The 11,992-nt window shown below is 31.5% G+C and overlaps 1 long non-coding RNA gene across 1 annotated transcript; it reads left to right on the top strand.

Annotated features, from left to right (window-relative positions):
• Positions 1–228: 228 nt before the first annotated feature.
• LOC141458240 (uncharacterized) lies at positions 229–9,043 on the top strand. The gene is made up of 3 exons (XR_012460830.1): positions 229–338; positions 1,598–1,715; positions 8,264–9,043. It is a non-coding gene; the product is annotated as an uncharacterized lncRNA (long non-coding RNA).
• Positions 9,044–11,992: the final 2,949 nt, after the last annotated feature.

The raw sequence follows: 11,992 nt of genomic DNA, 5'->3' as shown, positions 1-11,992 counted from the left end.
AGATAGATAGACAGATAGATAGAGAGAGAGAGATAGACGGAGATAGAGAGAGAGATAAAATTAAAAAGTGAGATAAACTGATAAAAACTACTTTACCTATTTCGATGACATCAAAACGTTCAGGTCAGTTGAAAATTAGACTGTAAATCTTGGCGATCTTGGCAGTTTCTCTTACGATGAGTAAGGAGAAAATAAAAACAGCTGTATTTTTTGCATTAATTTTTAGTTGTGAAAACAAGTGCTTTTCTGAAATGTAAGACAAAAAATTTGAAATTATTTCGCATAAAGTAGAATAATTTAAAAGAGTGATAACTAGCGGCAGGTGACGAATTAAGTTGGTAAGACATCAGATCCATTCAACAAAGTTTAAAGCTTTAATGATTTACAACTTCACAAAAATTAATATTACGATGTTAAATTCTTTCTGCTATGCGCAAGACGTAGCTGCCAACACTTCCCTATAGCATACATCCAATGACCTCCCTCAGCTTGATATCCTTGAGGAGGACAGTAATCTTACTGTCTGCTAAACACTGAATCCGGTTATAAGTAACAAATAAAGAATAATGTTCAACATCCCCACTACATCTGATTGTATCGCGCAGTAAAAATTGTGACTTAAATGTTCATACAAAATATTTTTTTTCTTTTTTACGAATTCATGCTCGTATTAAATAATTTCGGCCTGTCGACATGTTTTTTTTTGTGTGTGTGTCTCCTCGGTGTTTTTAAATTACTTTGCATAATCTTAAACCTTCTAGCGCTTGAAGGACCTTAGCCCCTAAATTAATTCTCTTCCACTCTGATCTGTTTTAATTCTTTAAATAATACGGAACCCCCACACTAGACTTAAAAGGACAGAACTAAACAGACGCTATCGACTACTTAAAAGTCTCTTAGACGATAGATCTAAACTCTCTCTGGGCAACAAAAGACTGATTTATACTTCTATTTTGAAACCCATCTGGGCGTATGGAATTGAGCTGTGGGGTTCAACCAAACGCTCCAATCTCCAAAGAATTCAGTCCCTTCAATCTAAAATACTTCGAACTATTGTAAACGCTCCATTTTATGTCTCCAACCTGACTATACACACTGACCTTAACATTCCTTTTGTCACCCAAGTTGTTAAAACACGATACAGAAAACTCCACTTCAGCCTGCAATCTCATATAAATCCTCTAGCTCAAAATCTTTCTTTTAGAACTCTTCCTGATAACCCGGACAAGACGTCTTAAAAGACAGTGGATCTCCTCTCAAGTGAAGAGAGTGACTAATCATATAATGTTTTGGAGTGTTACCACTGGGTAACTTCTCCACTCATTTACTTCTACTGTTCACTGTTATCATTGTTACTTATAGCGCTACGCGCTGATTGTAGCACATAAACGCAAAAAAATTAAAAAATAATATTAACAATACAGAGCTCATGAATGTCTGTTTTTAAAGTGCTCCCACCATTTTGGACATAGCCTGCAAATCTTTCTACATCTTTCTGGTCTAATCTACTCTCTTTTATCTCCCTTTCCAATTATGAAGCTTCTTCCAGAATTCTCACAGTTTTTATCATTCTTTATCCTCTTTTCTCCATTTATAGGCTGGATTCGAAAATCCTACCAGCTTCCTTCGTTCCAAAATGCGGATAGGATTATATCAGCAACCTGGGATTTCACTCACGTACCCAGCGAGGAAGAGATTATCCTTTTTCTGCTCATGTGAGTACGTTTGTGATGTAAATTTCTCAACTAAAAAATTCTATTCTATTTAATCATATTTTCACCGCAGTAATCTTTGACGTCAGAAAGGAACCTTTCCTATTTTTAATATTCATACCGCCACCTAATACCCCTAAATTCTATCAAAATTAATGTTATTTACAGTTGAGCAGCAAGAAATGTGAGTTCACTGTACACAAAATCTGTAATCGGTCCTGCTGAAATAAAGCTGAGAATTTGGTTCCCTGAATTGTTAAGGTTTAGAAACAAGTTCCTAAGTGATTACAGCTGAATATTGCTGAACTAAATCTCTTGAACTAAGTGAAAGCTATTTTTCCATTTTTACTTTATCTTTAATGTAATTTTCTTATTTCTTTTTTCTATTTTTCCATTATCTGTTGCGTCAAGAACAATTAAATCGGTAAAGTGTTTACTCAATGTGGATTTAAATATAATTCTAGAAATTCTTTACTGTAAATTACATTCCAACTACTTAATTTTTAACCAATTCTTAACAAAATTGGTTACTCCTTATTAAATATTATTAATATTGAATTATTTTACTCCTTTTCGGTTTCAAGTTTTAAAAACCAGTACCCCATGTTGCCTACTATTATATTTTGAAACGTTTTCACCAAGTAACTTGACCTGTTCTGCTATAAAGTTTTATAGTTTTTTGTAATAATAAGGATTCAAATAGCGAAGAATTGGTCCTTGGAAAAAAAAAAAAAAACTTCGTCTTTTTTCTAACGTTTCGGCAAATTTATTTGCTTCTTCAGGGCGTGGCTATGCTGGTTGGTTGAAATACGGAAAATTCTTTCTTATCCTTTGCTAAGGACCTTAGTTTTTCATCGTATTAATTAATAATAATAATAGTTATTATTATTTTTTATTGAATTAAAAATGTTTTGTCATGATACGCTACGAACCAAACCAATTTTATGAAAATCAAAAAGAAAATCATGTATTTATTAAAGTATTTTTACTCTCAATGTTTAATAACATTTACTTCGTCTTGGAAGTGTCATTCAATGATGAGATTGTCAAAACTACCATCACCAGAATAAAGTGAAACGCAGTTAAAACGTTGTTATTAAAATAAAAAGTATGAAGGTATTGTAAGGAAATACTTATGTACAATATTAAAACATAAGTATTACAATTTACTTTAATTTTTTATTATTATTATACAATAACACTTGATAAGAATGTTGCTTAATCATATATTATTGGAGTATATGAGTGCTATAACAACAACTGTTGTTATTCCTCAGTGTAACGTTCATTTTATTCAATTTTTGCAATATCCTATATTGCTCAATAACCTGCACTTGTGCAGATCTATCCGCATGAAATTATTAACTTTGTTGAAATAATTTTGCTGTACACAGAAGTATATTCATTTATTTTTGTATTTTATTGTATTTAATTTTCAAAATGACTGATGATAGATGTCTCTGAACATTAACTGTTCTTATTTTCTGCAAAATTAAAAAAACTCTTTAAATTAAGACTCCTAGCAATAAAACGCCCCGCAGTTTTTTTAAGGGAATTCAGGATTCTGTTACCTCGGAGATTTCAAAAAGTTGGATGAAGTTGGCTAAGCAAAATTACTACAACAAAAAATATACAGCAACTAAAGAATCTGGTTCCAAAGACTGGAACAGTTCTGAGCACTGCAACATAATGAGTTCCTCAATTAAATAAGTAAAGAAAACTGGTCGGTTTTAGTTTGTTAGGAGGCAGCTCAGTTTAGTTTCCTCGGAGTGCAAAGAACCATTACCAGGAAAGGGCATTCAAGTTTCTGCTGCCTTAGAGCCGACTAGCTGCTGAAGAGAACTAGTTTTCAGTCATGACCTCTCCTAGCTTAAAACGTCTTCACCCGCCGAGTAATTCTGTAGAAAACTACATTCATATATTTTTTTTTTCAACGAAAAACTCTTCTTTTTTTGGAGGTGAGAACTTTATTTTCTTGCAATAATAACAGATTCATAATTATCTACATTTCAAACATCTATTTGCCACTCAAAATTGTCGTCGCAAAATAGTACAGATAAGTTCCTTTATTATTTAAAATTACCTCTAGAACAAATCCCTATAAAGTCTTTTGGTATTACATTGTATACATCTACAAATTGCTCACCATTGAAGGAGTTGCGAATCTCTTTTAAATTTATCAAATACATAAAAATAATCACGGCAATTGAGTTCCATCACAAAAGTGGTCAATGAAGCTGAAAGATCTATCAGTGAGCCTCAATAGGTCCCGCATATTAAATTGTGAAAGATGTAGGCTTAAATAGATCTCGTTTAACTTTTCTTTAATGAAAAAAATAATAATAAAAACGTACATGGAAAGCAAAGGAGACTAATTTCCTTAAAATTAAATTTTGAAACTACGTATGAATCCATTGTAAAACTACAAAGAAGTTACAAATTTTCCCACAAATGTGAACCAAAAGTAAGAACAAAACATTTTAAAAGATGCATCTTATCCTAACATTATTCGTCCCCATTACTTTGGAGTCTAAAAATGAATTTCATAAAAGAAGAATATAAAAATTATATTTTTAACTAAACCTATGAAATGCGGTGAAAGAACCAAGGTACCAAACAGTTCCAATTCAATTCAATAACCTCAATGTTTGGCATTATGCCTACAAGTACTAATGCCAACATGCCAAATGTTTATTTACATTTAAAAAAAATCATTTGAACAGAATATGTAGTTACCATTCGCACTTGTTTAGAATTATTACAATTCTAAGCAACACCTGACGTCGCATGACCTAAAAAAACTTTTTGCCTTCACAAAGATATTTTTTTTATTCTCTAATAATTGATTCGTTTTTGGATTCTTTTAATAATAATAATAAAACAATTCAACCGGTAGGAATACTTTTTTAGTTGTACCAAAATATTTGAAATTGTAAATATCAACTTTAAAAACTGAAACTGTGGCACTTCAATTCTTATAAACTTTTTAGTATACTATAAAATTTCCTTTGAAACACACCCTTTGTTAATTTTTTTGACAAAATTGTCAATTTAAAGAATGTTAGTTTACTAGAAAAGCCACTTTACGGACTTTACAGCTACTTTTCTTTGATGATTTTTGTAAACTTGAAAGTGGATATTTATAATCAAGTAGTCTCCAAAATGATTTATAGAATATATAGATTCATAGATTTGATTATTCAATTAATAATTTAGTTGATTTTATACGTCCATATACAGGGTGATCCATTTAAAACGCACTAATCGCTAATAACTTTTTAGGAAAGTGGAATTTCGAGAAAACCCACGAAGTAAACTATATGTTTTTTTCGGTTTAGTTTTCAAATTTTCCACCCCCGATGCTGTAACTTTATTTTTGGCGGAGTTACGGCTAAAAACCCGATTGGGGTTCCATAAGGACCACTGATTTTGACAATGATTATGAAATTTACATAAAAAACTGTGAAAAAAGACGTTGATCCCGTATCGATATCCCTAATATTTGTCGAGATATTCAAGATCAAAGTTACAATTTTATCTATTCGTGAACGGTTTTCAATATTAATTTTCCACCAGAAATACACGTTTTGGGAGGTCCTCTGACTGAGAAAATATTATTTGCGACGCAAAGAACAAAAATGACAATAATTGAAGATTTTAAAACATGTAATGTAATGTAATGGTTGTGGGTGAGTCAGGATAAATTGGTTTCATCATCAAATAAAAGCAACCATCACATCAGTTTAATGCACCCAGTATGCAAGACTTCTTGACCTATGATTATGGTAAGAATATCTTGCCAGGGAGGGGCGGATGTTGGTCTAGTGGTCGTGAGCGTGGTTTTGTAAGTGGAAGATCTCCAGTTCGAATCCCGCATATTACTACACTTTATTAAAAAAAGTATTATGATTTATTAAGTAATAAGAATGACTACATACGCGGGATTCGAACTGGGGATCTCCCACTTACAAAACCACGCTCTTGACCCCTAGACCAACACCCTGACAAGACATTCTTACCGAAATCATAGGTCAAGAAGTCTAGCATAAGGCGTACGTTAAAATGATTAGATGATTGCTTTTATTTGATGATAAAACAAATTTATCCTGACTCACCCACAACCATTACATTACATGTTTTAAAATCTTCAATTATTATTATTATTATTGTCCTTTGCGTCACAAATAACATTTTTTACAGTCAGAGGACCTCCCAAAACGTGTATTTCTGGTGGGAAATTAATACTAAAAACCGTTCACGAATAAAAAAAATTGTAACTTTGATCTTGAATATCTCGACAAATATTAGGGATATCGATACGGAATCAACGTCTTTTTTCACAGTTTTTAATGTAGTTTTCATAGTCATTGTCAAAACCAGTGGTCCTTATGAAACTTTAATAAGGATTTTAGCCGTAACTCCGCCAAAAATGAAGATTCAGCATCGGGGGTGGAAAATTTGTTCGAAATTCCGCATTTCTAAAAAGTTATTAGCGATTGGTGCGTTTTAAATGGATCACCCTGTATATGTAGGTTGGAAACTAAGGATTAATTAAAACGAACATGTGTTGAATATTAGATAAAAGGAGAAAGAAGAAGTTAATTGTGAATTAAGAAATAATTGAGTAATGGACTAAACTAACAATTGTAAGAATGGTTTTAAATAAGGAAAGAAGTGAATCGCACGGAAGACCTATTATTTTTATATTTTTAAAGGTCTGTTTCAATCTAAGCCCTGCATAAAGGGGTGGAACGAAATGACGTATTGGCAGCTGGTCTGACATGTGTTTTGGCTTGAACTATCTCTTATCACGCTAGTTTTGTGTTTATTTAGTAAATTCAGAAATATATTTTTCCTAGTTTCACTGATTTCTTGCATTTTGTTCCTGAATTATTTCTGGAGCTGTAACACTAAAATGAAACAAGACCAAAAACATTTCTTCCTCTAAGGAAGTGAGTGAAGAAACTAAAATTGCAGTCCTTGGAAAATGTTTAAATTAATATATCTAAAAAAATATATTTAAATATCCTGTAATATAAAATATTGTTGCATCACGCCACCAATAAGTATAACTGGTTGGGTAATAAGAATTCTGCTTAAACGACTTGGCACCAAAGTATTGAATGGCTTCTAGCCAAGCTTAACTTTATTTGATTAATTATTCTAATTTTAAACTTTCGAAATAATGTTGTAAGATAAAAATAGATTTGTGACTGAATGTTCCAGGCTTAATTCAAGATGCCATTTATTTTCCCTATCAGCCACACTTGGTTGACGTAACTGTCAACAATAAAGTGATGTTAACGTCGGTATTCTGAGAGTTCACCTTTATTAATTGCGTCAACCAATATATCTTACATCAAGAACGTTCTTCACAATTGCGTTCACGCTTTATTGGCCGAACTATTGCGGCATTCGCTATGACGTATGTTCTTCGAGATAGCATGAGACCCTAAGTTTTGTGATACCATGGAGCTGACACGGTACCGTCCTAAACTCCTGGCTGCTATGACAATACGTACTAAAGTTCATCAGAATGTCCAAGTAGCCACACACACTGCCTTCCATTATCTTCTCAGGACTTGACAGCAGTTACTGAAAGTGCCCGGATATCTGAGAAAATTAGAACTGAATTGTTTATCCTTCTTTTGTTACCTAAGTAGTACCAATGATTCCAACAAACAACTTGTGCTTAGACATGACAGGTCTTAAGGAGACCCAGAACTAAGAGAATCCACGAAACAATCCCACTTCCTGTCAATCTAGAATCCTTTATCTAACTCTAAAGACATTAGACGTTACATCTAATTTTAAATAAAGTATAAGCAATAATAATATAATTTTTGTTAGGAAAATGTCCTTAATTTGCTTACCTGAGGAAGAGAGGTTTCAATTCGATAATTTTGTCGGAAAATTAATTGTTTTAATGATTGTTTGTATATTTTTATTATTAAGAGTTAATGGACAGAATAAATTAAACTGACTTAAGAATTTTGTTAGTTTAATTGCTAGAATAAGATCTAATTAATATTAAATGTGGAAAAAAGCTGAATTACGTACGTATTTTTCTAATGATCAGTGAAAAAGAAATTGATTTACCATGAGAAAGAAACCAAAAATTTATTTTGTTTAAAAAAAATAATAATTTTATGTTTGCTTGGAGAGATTTGATGGATTGTATTTGCATTCCTGAGACAACACAGTCCTTTCAGCTTTCAAAAATTGTTTTCTCTTTAATCTAAGTCCTTCACCTATTTTCCTTCAGGATCTCAAACTTAGCTCTCCACCTGACCTCAATATCCGCATAGTTACTGAACTCATCCATTCTCTTGACTTTCACTCGGCTCCTAGAACTCCGGTCTTTCCACATCCACATATCCCGACATCCCTCCCCGTCGCTGGAACGCCCTACGCCAAGGACCATCTAATCTGCTTGCACCGAAGTTTCTGTCGAGAGAGATTTTGTATCACTACTGTCCTCAATACAACATGTCCACTCAGAGATAGGACGCATTGTGTGATATAAACATCATATTTAAAATATTGTACAGAAATATATGGCACACGAAGTCAAACTAAGAATTGAAAGAGCTAAACGGGAAGCAGGTCATAGAGGGTGGGATAAAACGCGAGCGGCTTAGATGGCTGAGTCACTAACAAAGAATGGAGAAAGCTGGAATACCCAAACACTTCTTCGGACATCCCGGTAGGCAGAAGAAAAAGAGGAAGATCCCTTTTGCGTTGGCTGTGGATGATTTGGGAGAGGGCATGTGGGAAGATGGAAACAGGTGGCCCAGGAAGGAGAGCTGTGGATGGAATCAGTGGTTGCAGAGGCCAAGGTTCTCCAAGAATTGGAGTGCCCCAACCAAGAAGATAAAAATGCAGGTTGTAAATAAAATAAAAGGTTTTAAAAAATAGAAAAAGTAAATATTTACTTAAAGGATTTTTTTAAAAAAACTTACTGATTACTATGTTAGTCTAAGAGGAGCATTAAATTTTTCTTTTGGCTTTAAAAGACTCTTTCACTCCAAGAGAGTGTAAGTGAAAGAGTTAATACAAAGAGAGAACATTACGCAAAATAGCAATTCAGATTTTCTCGTTACGCTCGTGTGGGTAACTGGACGAAGGAGTGTGCACATTCCGTCAAGTGTTCATTATTAAATTTTTTCTGCAACCGTTTCAATAATTCAGGACTAAAACTCTACAATGTATGAAAAACCTCTCAACATTAGGCAGGTTATTGAATTTAGAACATTAGTTTTTCTTGAGCTTTATAAATATAAAAATTAAAACAAAAATGGTGATTTCAATGGTTTCTTTTAATACCAATATTTGTATTAATAATAAAGTAAAATCATTCAAAACTAATGTGTAAAATCAATATTAAATTGTAATATCAATAATATTCATTTTCTTAAAGTTTTACCAATTTAAAAAAAACAAGTATGAATCACAATAATCATACAAGATTAATGAATGACCTCATACAAAAAAATAAATAAATAAAAGTAAACAAGAAAAAGATTTAATATGGATTAGGTAGAAATGGCAGTGATTGAGTAAGTTCATACTGAAAATGGAAATAAAGATAAAAAATTAACAAATTCTGTATTGAAAAAGCTAAGGACGTAATAAAGTTGCCTTTCTGCAGCAATAATAATTTCTAACAAAAAAAAAATATAGAAAACAGAAAGAACAAAAAAAATAATTAAATTTAAAAAATAATGCAAAAGAAATGAAACAATATTACAAAATAAAAATTAAATAAACACATGTCTGAAATTATGAAGAATGAGAATGACTTCATGCATTAATGAAGAAAAACCTACCTTAATAGAAATAAAGAAATTTAGTAAAACTTGTTGCCCCTACTTTATAAATTCCAAATATCCCCAAACAGATTACACTAGTTCAAGCAATTTTCTAATTTCCATGTTTAACAAATTAGAGAATGCATAAATTACCTTTCATATTACATTTTAGTTTTGGAGTGCAGGTTATGGATTTTCTTAAAGAAGTTACTGGAAAGTTCAGATTCATTTTTTATCTTTCTTCTTTTTTGGAAAATAATCACAAATAATTGTTAATTTCTTTTGTCTAAATAAATATTTAAATACCATTTATTTGCATCTGTCTCGAATGCAATTCAAAACTACCACATTCAAATTAGGTAATAACCACAACATTCATTTCTTGGCCTAGCTTTTCTAGAACAATCACAACAGAATTTTATCATCCGTACTCTTCAAGTTCTTGTAATTCAAAAGATATATTTTGGATAATATTTTAGCAAATTTGCCATAACTATTTTTTTTTTTTTTTTTAATCAATAGTAATTGAAATTTGAGCATACTAAAATAAATTTACTCAAATAATAGGCCCATAAATTAGCGATTGCATAAAAAAATTAAATTCTTACTAAACATGTATTCTTGGGCAAAATTGTGTTTGGAAAATTCAACAGCAATTAGAGAAATTAAAATGTAAATTAACTTATTTATTCCTTAAATTCAAGTAAATGATGTCTACAAATAAGTATTGAAGGTCTCCATAATGTAACGCCCTGTGTACAGAACATTTAAAAAGAAACACCGAAAGATAACTACAAATTATCCGTAGCAAATTGGAGAACATTAAGATAGTAATTATTATTTGGAGAAATGAAAATATTGGATGTAAAACAAAAAACTATCATTACAGAAGAGAATGATAATTATAGTAAAAAAGTTTTTATTTAGTATTCTTATGCTGATTGAGGGATAATAAATAAATAAAAAAACTTATGAATATTGCGTAACGTTTAATTTTTTTATATTAGGCAATTTTTTCGTAGTTATATCATGCTTTATTACAAAAAAAAAACCTTTCAATGGTTCAAAAAATATGGATAAAAAAATGGAATTAAAACAGTAATTAGATTCCAATTATTTTTTAATCGTTAAAATAAAGTAGTTTAAATTCTTTATTGTGCTATAAAAATTTTCATTTATTCATTAATTTAGTTTTTAAAACTTCAACAGTGGAAAAGAAAAACCAAATAGGTCCAAAGCTAGTAGTAGCAACACTTCAAAGCATTTTTCTTTTTCATGGAGGTCATGCAATGAAGCTGTTCCACTAATATATTTATTGCTACAGCAAGTATCATTTTCAGCCTATCAAACTAAAGCATTCTTCCTTACGTTCCTTACGTTTAATATTATCTGCTATGTGAATTGTTGAGTTGCTGTTAATTAATCTATTTCTACCAATAATATTAAACTGCAGTTGCTGGAAGGAAAAGAGAAAATAGTTTTAACGATAGTAATTAGAAGCAGTGTTAATGATGCTGCTGCAGATTGGTGATCTGCCCCTGTTTTATTTTGTTTTCTTAAAATAATATTCAATGCTTACGGATATCTAGTATACAATATTTCTTTTTGCTTCTGGATTGAAAGTTAATAATTCAATTTTGGCATTATTAACCAGATAAAATCACTCAATAATCCAGTTAAATCTATAGCAGAGCTAGCAATGAAATAAGAATGTATTTAAAAGTTATAGCCGATTAGAATGAATGTAAGAAAATGATTAGAGAAGGATTACGAGATTTTAATTTCGGTTAAGCTATAAGGATGGCAGGAGCACAGAGTACTGATCCATACATTAGCTGTAGTTTATGTAAATAGTTGTATGTAGTAGAGGGATGAAAGTGTGAAGCGAATGTATTTATCAGTAAGAATGGAGAGTGAGTGATATTCTAGTGATAAGCACCTAGACGATGCTGGCTGTATGGCGAAAGCCAATGCCAAAAAAAAAAGCAAAATAAAATCCAGCTAAGTGAAGCAATTTACCACATCCCCATTGTATTTACTATTGTATGTACTGGAATTCTCTGTTAGTAGCAAGTTTTTTGTTTAACAGGTCAATCAGGAGGGTTCTAGTGGAAAGCTATTCGCTGACCCACCCAGCATTTGATGGTTTGAGCCAACTGAACTTGCTAACCATTTAATATTGACCATATTTGTTCAGTTTGAAAGGAAAATCTGGTATTTTTCGATGATAAAAATTACGAATACTACTGATTAGATATTGACTAACTAATGAGCCAGATAAGTATATTACAAACTTGTACTCTAACCGATATTATTTAACTTTTATCTTCATTATATCCCACAACCTTCATTAACATCTCTGAAACTATTAGCAGATGATACGGCAGTGTTCTCTCAATAATGGAAGGCTGAAATTTGCTTTAATATTACCTTAATCACCTAGTGGAATACTTTCATATTTTAAACATC

This window comes from Rhodnius prolixus, unplaced genomic scaffold (genome assembly GCF_049639745.1).
Source record: "Rhodnius prolixus isolate KJV_2025 unplaced genomic scaffold, Rpr scaffold_5, whole genome shotgun sequence".
Classification (NCBI taxonomy): Eukaryota; Metazoa; Arthropoda; class Insecta; order Hemiptera; family Reduviidae; genus Rhodnius; species Rhodnius prolixus.
The sequence above is the reverse complement of the archived record's forward strand: the minus strand, read 5'-3'. Positions and strand labels throughout refer to the sequence as shown.